Raw genomic sequence first — 14,284 nt, forward strand, 5'->3', positions numbered from 1 at the left:
CACAAGTATGGATGGTGGCTAGTATTAACTGTCAACCTGATGGAATCCAGAATCGCAGAGGAAACAAGATCCATATTAAAGTTACCCTTGAGAATGTCCATGAGGGAATATCATGATTGCATTGGTTGATATGGAAAGACCCATCTTAATTGTGGGTGGAACTAGTCCTTGGACATGGGATCCCAGAGTGTATAAAGTGGAGAAAGAGGGCTGAGGAGCTGTGTTTGTTCATTGCTTTCTACTTGCTGGTTATGGATACAATATGACCAGCTGCCTCAAGCTCCTGCCCCTGTGGCTTCTCTGCCATGAAAAGCTACAGCCTTGAAGTATGAGCCGGAATGAACTTTCTCCTTTAAGTTGCTCTTGTCAGGGTATGTTACCACAGCAACAGGGAAAGATGGACAGTGTGTGATGCTAAATAAATGTGCTTCTAGTAAGGAAGGAAGTGGGCAAAATCTTAGTGATTTGTCTCTATAGCTAGGGTCGTTATCTGCAGAAAAATGCTACCTTCATGTCTGACTACTTCCACCAAAATAATAATAGTGATCATGCTGCTGCTGCTGCTGCTGATACTCAGGCTGAGAAGTGAAGCATCTTCTTTAAGTGGACTGCACCAGTGTTTGGTAACCCACTAAGGCTGGAGCCAGTGGTGGAGCCAACCACCTTTCTGGCAGATGTCATGTCTTGGCCATCCATCCTCAGTGAAATCACTGTTTCACGATCAAAGTTTAGTGAAGTAAAGCTAGGGCATCTCAGAGTTACATGACCAATTGCATCAACCTTCACGCACAAGGGCTGACTGATCCACATTTTCGGGCCTGCTACCTGGATGCTGCTAATTAAACAATAGCGGAATCAGCAGGCCACAAGCCTCTTCAAATGTGCTAAGCAAAAATGTTCTCAAATGAACATTTTGTCCACCAACATTCAGGTTAGCTGAATACATAAGCCTCATTATATTATGATTATGAGTATCATTGCTACTTACCCCCACCCCCGTGTGTGTGTGTGTGTGTGTGTGTGTGTGTGTGTGTGTGTGTGTGCCTGCCAGTGTTCATGGTGGCCAAATGTCAACCTCAGGTGTCTCTCTTCAGGAGCCATCCATCTTGCTGAGCTTTTGTCTCATCTTGGTTTTTGGTTTGGTTTTGCGGAGACAGGATCTCTCACACTGAGATTGTGCTAGGCCAGCTGACTAGGAAGTTCCAGGGATCCACCGATCTGCCCCGCCCTCATGCTGGGTGTGTAGGCATTACACCACGCCTTGCTCTTCACTGAGTTTGGGGGATCAAAGTCGAGCCCTCTTGCTTGCTTAACCGGCACTTTAACTGCTGAGTTGACTCTTCAACACCCAAGCCACTTCTGAATGGCAGCGAAATATCCTGCTCCGGAGAGCTTCCTTTAGTCTTCCTCTAAAGTCACTCCAGTGACAAGATTAAACTCACTGTACAACACTTAATGTGTGTTCCTAAGAAAGGATGATTGATTATACCCAGTGGAGGAAGAAAGGAATCAGAAGAAAAGATGAATGGGCATGTCCTTGCCTGAGGGAGACATTCAAACTCACGTGTTTAGGTCTCTCAGTGGGCCTGTTTCCCCTATCTTGGGACCTAGGCCGAACAATTACCACAAACACACACACACACACACAGACACACACAGACAGACACACACACACACACACACACACGCACGCACGCACGCACGCACGCACGCACGCACGCACGAGCACAGGGCAGGAAGCTTCGAGCTGCTGCCAAGCGTTCTCAGGATGGCAGGAAAATGCTGATACTCTAGTAACTATTCTTAATGCTGTTGTACAGACCTGATTAAAGGACGGAAAATTTATGCTTTTCAGTTCCCCAGGTTACATCCAGCCTTGGAACGGAAAAGAACAGAAGAGGAAGAGACAGCAAGAGATTCAAAGCTTGTCTAGAAAGATTGCAAAAGGGTGGCTATTTCCACTGGACTTTCGGAGAGAGACAGCCAAGTGTGCTAGAGTGACATCTGTAGGTCACCTGAATTCTCAGGTATGAGTTCGCACCTCTGGGGGCTGCAGTATCTAACTGCCTTCCTCTCGTGTCCCTTCCCTAGGAAGACACAACCTTCCTAGAAAAACCTGCCACAAGCCATGAGCAACCTCAGAATTGTTTTTTAATTTTTATGTCTCTTAGTTTTTTAATTTTTAATGTGTGTGTAAGAACACACGCATGTGCGTGGTTATAAGCATGGTGTATATGTGCCTCTATCGGCACACATAGAGTCCAGAGGAGGATGTCAAGTGTCCTCTGCCATTCTCTCCTTATTCCTTTGAGACACAGCATCTCATTGAACCTACAGCTAACCTGGACAGTCAGCAAGACCCAGTGGTCCCCTTGTCTCATTCCCAAAGCGTTGGGATTGCAGGATGTGCATGGCTATCCCCCATTTTTTATGGGGGTGTTAGGATCTGAACTTTAGTCTCCATGACCAGACAGCAATGACTCCCCAGGTGCCAGCCTCAGAATCTTAAAGGAAGGGTTAACACGACATTCAGAGATCAACTTCAGAAAGCAGTAAGCAGGGTGAATGGAAACAGGATCTTTTGGGATGAAATGAAATAACCAGAAATACCAAGAAATGTTTGCTGCTTGAGTTAAGTGTATGGCTAACATTTTGTAGTGTGGCCTGATCATCTCCCTCCCACACAAATTTATATTTTCTATATATTAACTAAATATTTGTCTGAAGGAGGAACTGGGTGCTGGTCTCCACTCAGCAAAAACAGAGCTGTGCAGTGTGCCCAAGCCACGTGCTTTCTAAACCTAGTGACCGACCACTGTTACTGAAACAGACCCCAGGTAGGGTTCAGTCCTCAGCCAAGGGTTTGTCACCCCATCCAGGAGCCTTCTGGGAGGAATATTGTTGTTCGAAACATTTCCACAGGCTCTCAGCCAGCTTGACCTTATACCTTGGCTTGTGTCTGCCTGAACTAACTCATAGAAGATATTTTGTGTCATGTATCCTCAGGTACAGTGCACACATGTCCTCTCACATGTTTCGCTCTGTGTGATAATATCTATTGTCTAATATGCATTGACCATACATGTTTCCAAGACAGGATTGTACACAAATAGAAAACACCTGATTAGTTCATTTATACATCTTTTTTTTATTCTTTACATTTATGTGGGGTGTGTGTGTGTGTGTGTGTGTGTGTGTGTGTGTGTGTGTGTGTGTGTGTTTGCATGTAGATGGCAAAGAACAATTTTCAGGAGTCTTGTTCTTCCGATATGTGAGTCCCAAGATTTGAACTCAAGTCCTCGCACTTGGTGGCAAGCACCCTTACCCACTGAGCCTTACCCATCTCACTGGCCTTTCTGTCTGTTTTCATTGAGTGACACTCCTATTAATTTTAGTTGAATGAGCAGTCTCCAAGTTGAGCTTCCACACTAGTGAAGACTGAATCCCACTGGTTTTCAGATCTCTGTGAAAAAAGCCACTGAGTATTTTTAAGGCTTTGCCTTTTTCCTTTAGGCCTGGATTAATCCCTCCATTTCTTGGCAGCCTAATCCAGCATAGAGAAAAACGAATCTGAATGTCAGCAGAAGGGCAAACTATCTATACACACTATGACACCTTCTCATATATGTGAATGTTCACACACACACACACACACACACACACACACACACACACACACACACCACTAAAAAACAGTAATTGGCAACTTGAGATGTGTGATCACAAAAGATTGCTACTTAATCCAGCTGTGAGTTCACCTGTCAACTCAAATGTAGCTCTTCAGAAGAACAGACGATGTGCCCCTTGCCAAGAAACATGCCACATAAACAACTTCTTAGTGACTTTAACCTTCCTCACAAATATTTCTGTCACAGGGTACAGAGGAAGTGACAGGATGTCCAAACAAAATATGCAGCAATGGCAAGAAAGACATTTGAGAAGCTGCCCCCAGAGTCCTGAGACCCACAGCACTCGGAGGACCGTTGTCCTCCTTCTGGTCCTCCGGGCCTCCGACCCTTTGTTTTCATTTCCTTATTTTTCTGTCCTTCTTTGGCTGTCTCCACAGCATCCTCTCAGATAGTCATTGGGCAAAAGGGAACAGGAAACCGTGTTGCTTTTATAAAAATAACAGTATCTGGTACAAAGCAAGCAGTCACTTTTGTAAGAAGAGACAAGACCAGGGAAGGTCTCAGCTATAGTCTAAACCACACTGGTCCTTCAATATAATCCTGCTCTCAGGGTGGCTTTCATGAGGTCAAACTCATAAACGCATGGGTAAGTGCTTCACCAGTAACTCACTGCCAATGTCCTCTGAGTCTGAATTATAAATTCTGTAGGGCACTTCTTGCACTTTTTCTTCAAAATTTAAGGGTCATATAGTTTGAATGCAACTGTAAGTTTCTTCTTGGACTGGGGTCCCCTTTACATCCTCCTAAGTGACATGTTCCTGCAGTGTCAGAACCCTGTTTTATAGCTTCTGTTATGTGATGGGCAGAGAGTTGAGCTCTTTGCCGGGCATGTGATAGATGCTTCAGATATACAGTGCATGCTGAGTTAGTTTTTCAAATCAAAGAAATCTATGTATCTAAAAACAGCTAGAGAAGTGCCCTGAAGTTTAAGACTTCCATAGGACAATGACACTGGTCTCTGTGTAGATATCCTGTGTCCCACCCAGCCATCCTTGTCTGAGACAACGAATGTGAATTAGTACAGCCATGGCTTACGCCATTTCCATTTCACTTTCCAGTATGTACAGTAGCTCTGGATTTATCAAGCATACAGCTTCCTCGATGCCTTTTTGAATTCCTGGGAAATTAACACCCTTAAACTGCCATTGCTCAAACATCCTGTCCCAATAAAGTCATATCTCAATTTCTGGTCAAAGAAATAGCTAATGATTAAACCCCAATAATGATGTAAGTATCGTCTGCTGGTTGAACTGAACAGTAGGCAGGAAATGTATTTTTCTTTAACAGCAGCTTATTTGACTTTTTCTTTTGCAGGGTTTTCTGGGACTGGTCAATCCATCACACCTATCAAATATTCACCTATGGTATCTTTCGAAAGGACTTCCTTTCCCTTCCTGTGGGTCTCTGCATCCTTCCTCATAGCTGTCCTTACGGGACTTCCTCCCCTTGGCTACTGTCTCCTAGCAGCTGCTCCCCAGGCCTTGCCATTTTTCCTCTTTTTTCACCAGTCCTCCGAAGCTTTCTAGGACAGAATGTGTGGGAGTTCCATTTTCTGGGATCTCGTATGTGTAAAGTTTGGCTGCTTCTCTGTATGTGAGAACTGAGTGTGAACGAGTCGAAGGATGATAGGAAAAAAAGCAGATGCAATAGCCCGGAGGCAAGAGAGTGGGCGATTTTAGATCTGAGAAGAATCGCAGCCTTGTATCAACCAAACAATAAGAAATTGGACCACAGCATTATTTTCTCGAGAAGACAAGTTGAAATGAAAGCAAAAGAAATCCTTTGAGGAGAACATGAACTCAGCGATTTATGAAAGACACAGGGTATCTTAGAAGAGTCTTCCTGTGTCTTTCTGGGTTAGAGATGTTGCCATTAACGATATTCATATTCTAAACCAAAGTTTCAACAGCAGAAAGGTGCTGTGAAGAAAAAAGGGGACCCAGAAAGACTCACCTGATGCCTTCCTGCACTCTCCATGTGAGACCGTTGTGGCTATTACATCATGGGGTAACACCGGACTTACCAGAGAGAGCCCCATGCCTACTGAAGGAGAAGTTCATTCGGCTGGTTTGAGAGCAGGAATGTGGGGAGAGTTGTGAGGAGGGTCCTAGTTACTGTGAGATTACCGGTGAGTGGAACCCCATCTCTCCCCACTCTCTTCCAAAGCACAGCTGACATTAATGCCCATCTATCATTGTCTCCAGTCTCCCAGAACTCTCCCCAGCTAACGATGTACACTCAATACTTGTTTTGACTAAAAGGGAAGTTGAATCTTCCTCTTACATTGTACATGCAGGCTATCTGCCCACATGTCCTACCGCCTCACTAGTTTATGAGATGCTAGAGGTTCCTAAATGATATCCTTACGTCAGTATACCTAAGTGAAAACCAAAGGCAAATATGTAAAACAGTAAACAGAACAAGAAGGAAGTTATTAAAATAGAGGGGAAAGATAGTGCATAAATGTAGGACCTGCTTAATTGATTTTCTTTTTCCTAATATCAAAGGCAGAGGCAAAAGACTCTTGTGCTTTGGTTTCTTTGTTTTAAGAAAATGTGATGAAGAATAAGGTGAGGTGGAGAGGCAGGGAGACTACAAATCAGCCCAGACACTGGTGGCCACTGGAGGAGGGAGAGTCGGTGTTCGTCAGTGCTGCCGCCCCTTGTAGGTTGCGCATGCTCAATGGACGGCCCCCATTACTGTGCTGAATATGGCAACACTAACTGTGCTCAGTGAGTTATAAAAGAAAAAAAAGAGAAGAGAGCATGAAACCGGGAGAGAACATGGTGGGGTCTGGGAGAAGCTGAGCGGTATTGTATCAAAATACATTATATATATGTATGACAGTCCCCAAAATTAGACAAAGTTAAAATTTAAAAACTCAGCCAAGCTCTCAAGAGGCTGCTCTGTGAGACGCAGTATTGAACTAAATACTGGCATTCTATTAAAAGGGGAATTTTGCAATATTCGTATTATATAACCATTCACTAGCAGCTTAAAGTCTTGGTTGGCTTTTGAATAAATGTTTCTATGATAAGAATGATATCCGACTATTATTTTCAGGAGATAATAAAGAGCTGACTAATCCCATATTTAGTGAGGACACCAAACACTTCCTCGTCCAGGAAGGAAAGACACAGAGTGAATTTATCCAGTGAGCTGCCAGTGTGCCAAAAAGAAAATGATCATAAAACCAGCTTCAAAGCAACTTACTTCCAATTTTGTTTGTTGGTTTGTTTGTTTTTGTTTTTTTGTTTTTCGAGACAGGGTTTCTCTGTGTAGCTTTGCGCCTTTCCTGGAACTCACTTTGGAGACCGGCCTGGCCTTGAACTCACAGAGATCCGCCTGGCTCTGCCTCCCGAGTGCTGGGATTAAAGGCATGCACCACCACTGCCCGGCTACTTCCAAATTTTAAATGCAAAGACCAGTAATGTTAAGTCTTTGAAACCCAAGACTACTTGGAATATTTTACCTTGGGTATGCTCCACAAATATGCATAAACTCCACATGCATAATTTCTGGTGTGTAACACCTATAAGCAGGCTTTGTAATGAGTAATTTACTTTCTCTTCCACTGGGTAAAAATGGAAATTCTGACAGAATATTAGGTGATCACTTTCTCTAGTATTTTAAATTTTCATCCACTTATTAAAATAAAGTACATTGGTTTACCTAGTAATCACAAGTGGACACTAACCATAATAAAACCTCATTAATTTATTGACAAATTTATTATAATTTTTCTTGATTCACTGTATAACTGAAAGTATGTAAATTTTATGCCTTTATTTTTATAGTTCTTAGTTGGAGAATGTATTTAGACCACATTTCTGATTGTTCTCTCATAATATATTCCGAAAAGAATAAATAAGATGTGAACATTTGCAGGATTTTAACCTATGCCACCAAATTGCTATCCAGAAATTTTGCAGCAATTTACATAACAGCCCCTGATAAGGACACTTCTTGTATTTCACACTGATTGGCAGAGGGTTTTAAAGGAACTACCATTTGCAAATCTGGAAAACAAAAAGGTGGGTTTTTTTTCAATTGCATTCATTTGAGTCCTAGCAAGATTATTTATATTGCTCTCTAATTATATTTTCCCATGTGAACTGGAGTTTCATGATCTTTGCCTTCACGCTTCAAGATCCTACTGTTTTCTTATCATTTTTACAAGTTTTAATATGTTCAGATTATAAAGCTGTCTATCACTTTTCTTATAAACACTGTTCTCTCTTGATCTTCAGTTGCCACGGATGGGAAGATACCATTACTTTAATAACATCTTTTAAGAAAATAAAAGAAAGTACTATTTTCATAAAATATTGATTAGAAGACACCTTGATTTTAGAGATGTTAAAATGTAGGTGAATGGTGAAACATTAAAATGTAGAGAATGTCAAAATGAAGAGTTGACTCTGAGTAAGTACAGTGTGACTCTATTGCAGATTTCCATAATGATCATATCATGTGATGAGTATTGCTGCTAGAGAATTATGACCTGGCATCTAAAGACAAATCCAGTCTGGTAAAAATCCATGGATTTTAAGAAAGCTTATTGAAATTATGGATCAGTGGCCATTGCCTGAATTTGGATCATGAGTTACTCCACATCATTTTTTTTAAGTGTCTCAATGTGGAAAGATGGATGCGAACTCTGCAGTGAGTGATCCTGTCATCAATTGACATAAATATGTGATTTTTCTAGGTACCATCAGAAACCTTATGCACATCTATCCACCTATATCCACATTAACATACCTACATGTACGCTTCTTTTATTGAGCTATCTACTCTAAAGGGGTGTATGTAGGGTGGTCACTGAGGGCTTAAGATCTGTAAAAGCTGTCTTCACAGGGCTAGGGAAATGGTTCAGGGAGCAAAGTGCTTGCCACGCAAGCATGAGGCCTTGAGATCAAATTCCCAGAACCCACATTTTAAAGCAACATGGTAGCTCGTGCCTGTAGCCCCAGCACTCCTACCGTTCATGGGAGGAAGAGACAGGAGAAGTCATTGGCCAGTTCATCTGCATGCGCAGTGGGTGCATGAGAAGAGACTCCGCTTCAAAACAAAGCTGAAGGTGAGGACTGACACCCATGGTCTTCTTCTCACTTCTGCAGCACACTGTGACGTGTGCACACTGTGCACATGCATACCACCACCACCACCATACATACACACACACACACACACACACACACACACACACACACGGTTTTTTTTTAAAGTTACCTTCATGGGTCTTTTCCAGAACTCTTTTCATGTCTATGATCCATCAAAGATAATAAAATACTGCAGAAAATATGGTAGTTTTGAAATATGAGGATTATTCCCACATATAGACACATATACACACACGCTTATATGCAGTCATATATTCTAATTTGGGTTTCTCTTACTGAAAAATAATATCTCTTTCATCAAAAGCATGAATGTGATATTTACATTATTCTGGCTTATTATTCACTAATCCAGAGACATTTTGTAATCCTCACAATAACAATCATAGCTATCATTAACTGAGAGCATTAGTGTGCCAGTTACTTTGGAGGAATTTTGTGAAGGAAGAATAATTTAGGAAAGCCAAAAATTTGATTTCAACTATTTACAACATCTTTTAAATTATTTCTTTTATTCATTGAGATTAATATAGGTACATCATCCCCCGCTTCCATTTTCTCCATTTATACCCTCCCATGTTTATCTCCTTGCTCTCTTTCAAATTCATGGCCTCTTTTTTCATTAATTTTCACTACATGAATATAGGTATACATATATATTCCTAAACATATAAATACAACATAGTCCTTATAATGTTACTTCTATGAATGTTTCCAGGGCGGATCATTTAGTATTGGATAGCCAACTGGTGTGCTCTTCCCGGGAGAAGTTTATTTCTCTCACTTTCAGCATTTCTTAGTTGCCTGTAGTTCTTTGTGTAGGGTTGAGGCCTCATGGGCTTTTTCCAGTCCATTTTAGCATGTCTATTGTTTTCGTTCGGCTCATGATTTAGATGGTCATGCTAGTGGACTTTATAGATGTAGCTTCTGAGATTATCAGGAGACAGTCTCACACAAACTCCCTCCTCCTCTGCCTCTTACCGTCTTTCTGCCCCCTCTTCAGCAATGTTTCCTGAGCCTTTGGTGCAGGAGTTACTTTGTAGTTATGCACAGCATCTTTTGAACACTGTCTATAGCCAGGCACTTTTGCAAGTCTTGAGAGGAAACAGGAAAGACGATGTAATCTAGTTGTATTTCTGTTTCTGTGATAAAATACCCCAAGAAAAGACAGCTTAAGAAAGGGTTTATTTAGCTCAATATTCCAGGTCACCATATTAACAGTAGCAGAAGTCCATTACTGTGGGCAAATCACGGTGACAGGAGCTTGAGACAACTGGTAACATCACAACATCCAGTCAAGAGCAGAGAGAAATCGATGCGTACTTGCTTGTGCTCAACTCTGTTTCTCTACTTATACACAATTCAGAAGCCCTTGTCCTAGGGAGTGGTGCCACCACCCACAGTGGGCTAGAACATCTCATATCAATCAGCCTGATTAAGACAATCCATCATTGAGACTCTCTTCCCATGTGATGCTAGATTGTATCAAGCTGATAATTAAAGTTAGTCATCTCCCAAGATCTCTGATCTCATGGTACTTACAACATGGTTTGGGGTGAGGAAGAGGAGGTTAGAAAAGTTAATAATCAAAATATTCGAATATAAGAATTTACTATGAGTGAAACAAAACATGTGACAGTAGCTGGTGAGGCTGTTACTTAAATTTGTCCTCAAGGACCATCTGAGGACCTAATGAGCACACATTAGGAGGTGTGTACTGACAGGGTACTCAGGACCATCCTCTCCTGAGTCCCAGCTTGCCTTTGTCGGCCACTTATAACAAAGCCCTTTCTACCTTTAACCCAACCCTGTTAATTCATTAATCTTGATCTTATTTTAAAAGTTGATTCTCTGTTCACAGAAGCCTTGGGCTAGACATGAGAAACCACCCCTTAAGTTGTTCGTCATGGTTATCAAAGAGACAATCAAAATAATTTAGGCTATTTCTTTGTTTTTCATTGTTTCCCAGAAATTGGAGGTTAAGACCCTACTGCTGAAAATAACAATGAACCTTAAACCCAGGGCCTGGAAGCCTCCTCTCTGAAGACTAGCTCCCATAGTATCTGAAGGTTCTGTACAAACTGCCAAGGGAGAAAAGCAATCAATAGCTCTACTCAGCTATAAAGCCTACAAACCAATAATGATCAGTATGGCAATGTATACCCAAAGTTGACACAATGGCCCTTATATTGTGAGGGCAACCAACATCTGTCTAATTAAACTCAAGGTCCTTTCAATAAGAAGGAATTCATGCTTGGTACTGTAAACCTAGCCAAGTACTCATGGCTGGTGAGGAACCTAGAAGGGAACTTAGTACTGCCACTTCCTAGACCAGCATAATTCTAACTGCATTCTAAAAGCTTATCCTTATAGCCACAAGTAAATGTGGCTTGCACCCCCTTATCAAAGAAGCTTTTTATTTTTGCAGCAGTCAGAGACCATTACAGAAATCCGTAATTGGTTAAAAGGCCGAAAACAATTGATCCTGAAGTAGCCAACTCCAATTGACACACCCTACACAGCCCCTACTCTTCAAGTTCAGGGAACATTGAGGAAGAGGGGCCGAAAGACTCAAAGAGCCAGAGGACCAGATGTCTGCTGTAAGATAGTGGCTTCTATATATGACTAGCAAACTGCACACGTAAAATCTCAAAACTATGGTCACCTAAACAAGACCGGCACAATGGCAGACAGCACCAGTTGACATACCAATGTAGAAGGGGCAATTTCACAAGATCCTGCCCCAGATTGAAGAGCTACAGGCAATTAATGGCTGCTGGGAGACAGGGAATCAAGAACAATTTTTCTCCAGGATGATTCCCATAATAGGTTATCTAATCCCAAGTAGTCAGCCCTAAACAAATACACAGAAAAGCAACCATAAATGGATTTAGGCTCTGTGTGTGTGTGTGTGTGTGTGTGTGTGTGTGTGTGTGTGTATGTGTATGTGTAACGGTTAAAGAAAAGGTAACAAGTCTGAGAGGAAGTGAGGGGGTGTGGCATGGGAGGAGCTATGTGGGGAGAAGAAGGAATGAGAATGACAAATCATGCATGAAATTTTCAAAAAAAAAAGTTTTAATTAAAAAATTACTTTTCTTGATGCTGAGGATTTTTTTCTGAGGTTCCCTAAGTTTTTACCTTACATGAATAATGTGTGGGGTAGAGTCCAACTACTGACTTCATTGGCTTTGGGAAATAAGCATGCTAAGCCACTGAGATGCAAGTGTGCTTGTTACAGCAGCTAATGTTCACATTGACTAACATAACTCATTAATGGCTCCTGGATTTATTGCCCTTAAGTTCTTTAGACTTCATTTTGTTAAAAGTTAGATCTTTATTTATTACCTGAAACTTCTATTTTAAATAAATTGTGAGATGTGCCAACAGTTAGCTTTTATTTTCTTCCTAGAATTAACTAAAAATGAGGGTATCTCAAAATTCTTATATGTATATAAGCTGAGGACAGAACTCAGAGCGCTCTACCACTGAGCTAAATCCCCAAGCCCTATATATAACTCTTGATTGACAGTTTACATTGGAGTATGCTACCTCTGCTGATTTAATAGAATATGTTATCTTTGACTGAATGCTTACCTCTCTAAAACTCCATTTCATTATCTATAAAGTGGGGGCATATAAGAACACCCACCCTGTGGTGTGATGTAAAGCATAAACAATGTTGTCCTTGGCATACCGTGAACATGGATACCTATTAGCTTCTTTAAAATAGTAGCCATTTTTTACCTCTCCCCTTCTCTCTGGTATTTGAGAATTGGAATTGGGAGGCTGGTGTGCCAATCAGTGAGGCTTGTTGTCAATTAGCGGAATCATTAACGCTAAGCTACACTACAAAGAAACCTTGCGGCTGTCCTGTGACTGAAGGAGGTGGCGGCACACAGTCCTCACTCAGGAAGGCTTACATGGGACTCTTACTTCCAGAAAGCCCAGATGCCAAGACTGGCTCCAGAAATCCTGGGCTCCCACCCATGCTGGGGGCTGTCAGCAGGAGTTATAAATAAAGATGGAATCTCCTTTCCTATTGGATTAAACTCAAACTATGAAACGACAGCCAGGATTTGGAACCCTTGCCAAAAAGAAATCAAGAAAAACAATGGGTGTTGGAATTTTCTCTGAAGTCAGTTTCCCAAGGGGACTTTTTTTGCTTGTTACCTGTAAGTGTCTCAATTCGCAGAAAGACTATCAGTAAAGATAATAATACGCTGTAATGCCTACTTAAAGGAAAAATCTCTTTTGTTGATGAACAAGAAGAAGACAAGAAATGAGCCTGCCTAAAAACATATTGCTTTTTGTTTTAATTTACTAAAAACATTTGCTTCCTGAATAATGCTCTTTGGAGCCAGGGGACCACAGCAATCACTCAGATATCAGCTTCTTCTCCCAAGCCCCTCCTTTGGAAAAGAAAGCAATGACATTTCTAAAAGAAAACCAAGGGTCCCCTGACACTTCTTCTGGTGTTGATTCACTGTGGTTTTTCACTCAGCACATATCAATCCGTCTTCTTGAAGAGTTCTGCCATCCAAGACTGGCAAGGTGGCTCAGTGGGTGAAAAGGGCCCTTGCTGTGGGGACCTGAGTGGTATTGTGTTCCCCCAAATACTGTGCACCCTAATAAACTTATCTGGGGTCAGAGACAGAGCAGCCACAATATTAAACATAAAGGATAGGCAGTGGTAGCACGTGCCTTTAATCCTAGCATTCCAGAGACAGAAATCCCTCTGGATCTTTGTGAGTTCAAGGCCACATTGGAAACAGCCAGGCATGGTGACACATGCCTTTAATCCCAAGAAGTGAGCCTTTAATCCCAGGGAGTGATGGCAGAAAGGCAAGATATATAAGGCGTGAAGACCAGGAACTAGAAGCATTTGGCTGGTTAGGCATTTGGCTGGTTAAGCTTTTAGGCTTCGAGCAGCAGTTCAGCTGAGAGCCATTGGGATGAGGACTCAGAGGCTTCCAGCCTGAGGAAACAGGACCAGCTGAGGAATTGGCAAAGTGAGATAGCTGTGGCTTGTTCTGCATCTGATCTACCAGCATTCACCCCAATAACTGGCCTCAGGTTTGATTTTATTAATAAGACTCTTTAAGATTCATGCTACAGCCGGGCGGTGATGGCGCACGCCTTTAATCCCAGCACTCGGGAGGCAGAGCCAGGCGGATCTCTGTGAGTTCGAGGCCAGCCTGGGCTACCAAGTGAGTTCCAGGAAAGGCGCAAAGCTGCACAGAGAAACCTTGTCTCGAAAAACCAAAAAAAAAAAAAAAAAAAAAAAAAAAAGATTCATGCTACAGACCTGAGTGTGATCCTCAGAACTCATCTAAAAGTGGGGGAGAGAACCATCTCTACCAGGTTGTCTTCTCACCTCCACACACACACCCTGGCACATGACTCCCCCCCTCCATCTGTCTGTCTATCTGTCTGTCTGTCTCTCTCTCATACACACAATAACAACAACAATAA

Source organism: Peromyscus eremicus, chromosome 6 (genome assembly GCF_949786415.1).
Source record: "Peromyscus eremicus chromosome 6, PerEre_H2_v1, whole genome shotgun sequence".
Taxonomy (NCBI): Eukaryota; Metazoa; Chordata; class Mammalia; order Rodentia; family Cricetidae; genus Peromyscus; species Peromyscus eremicus.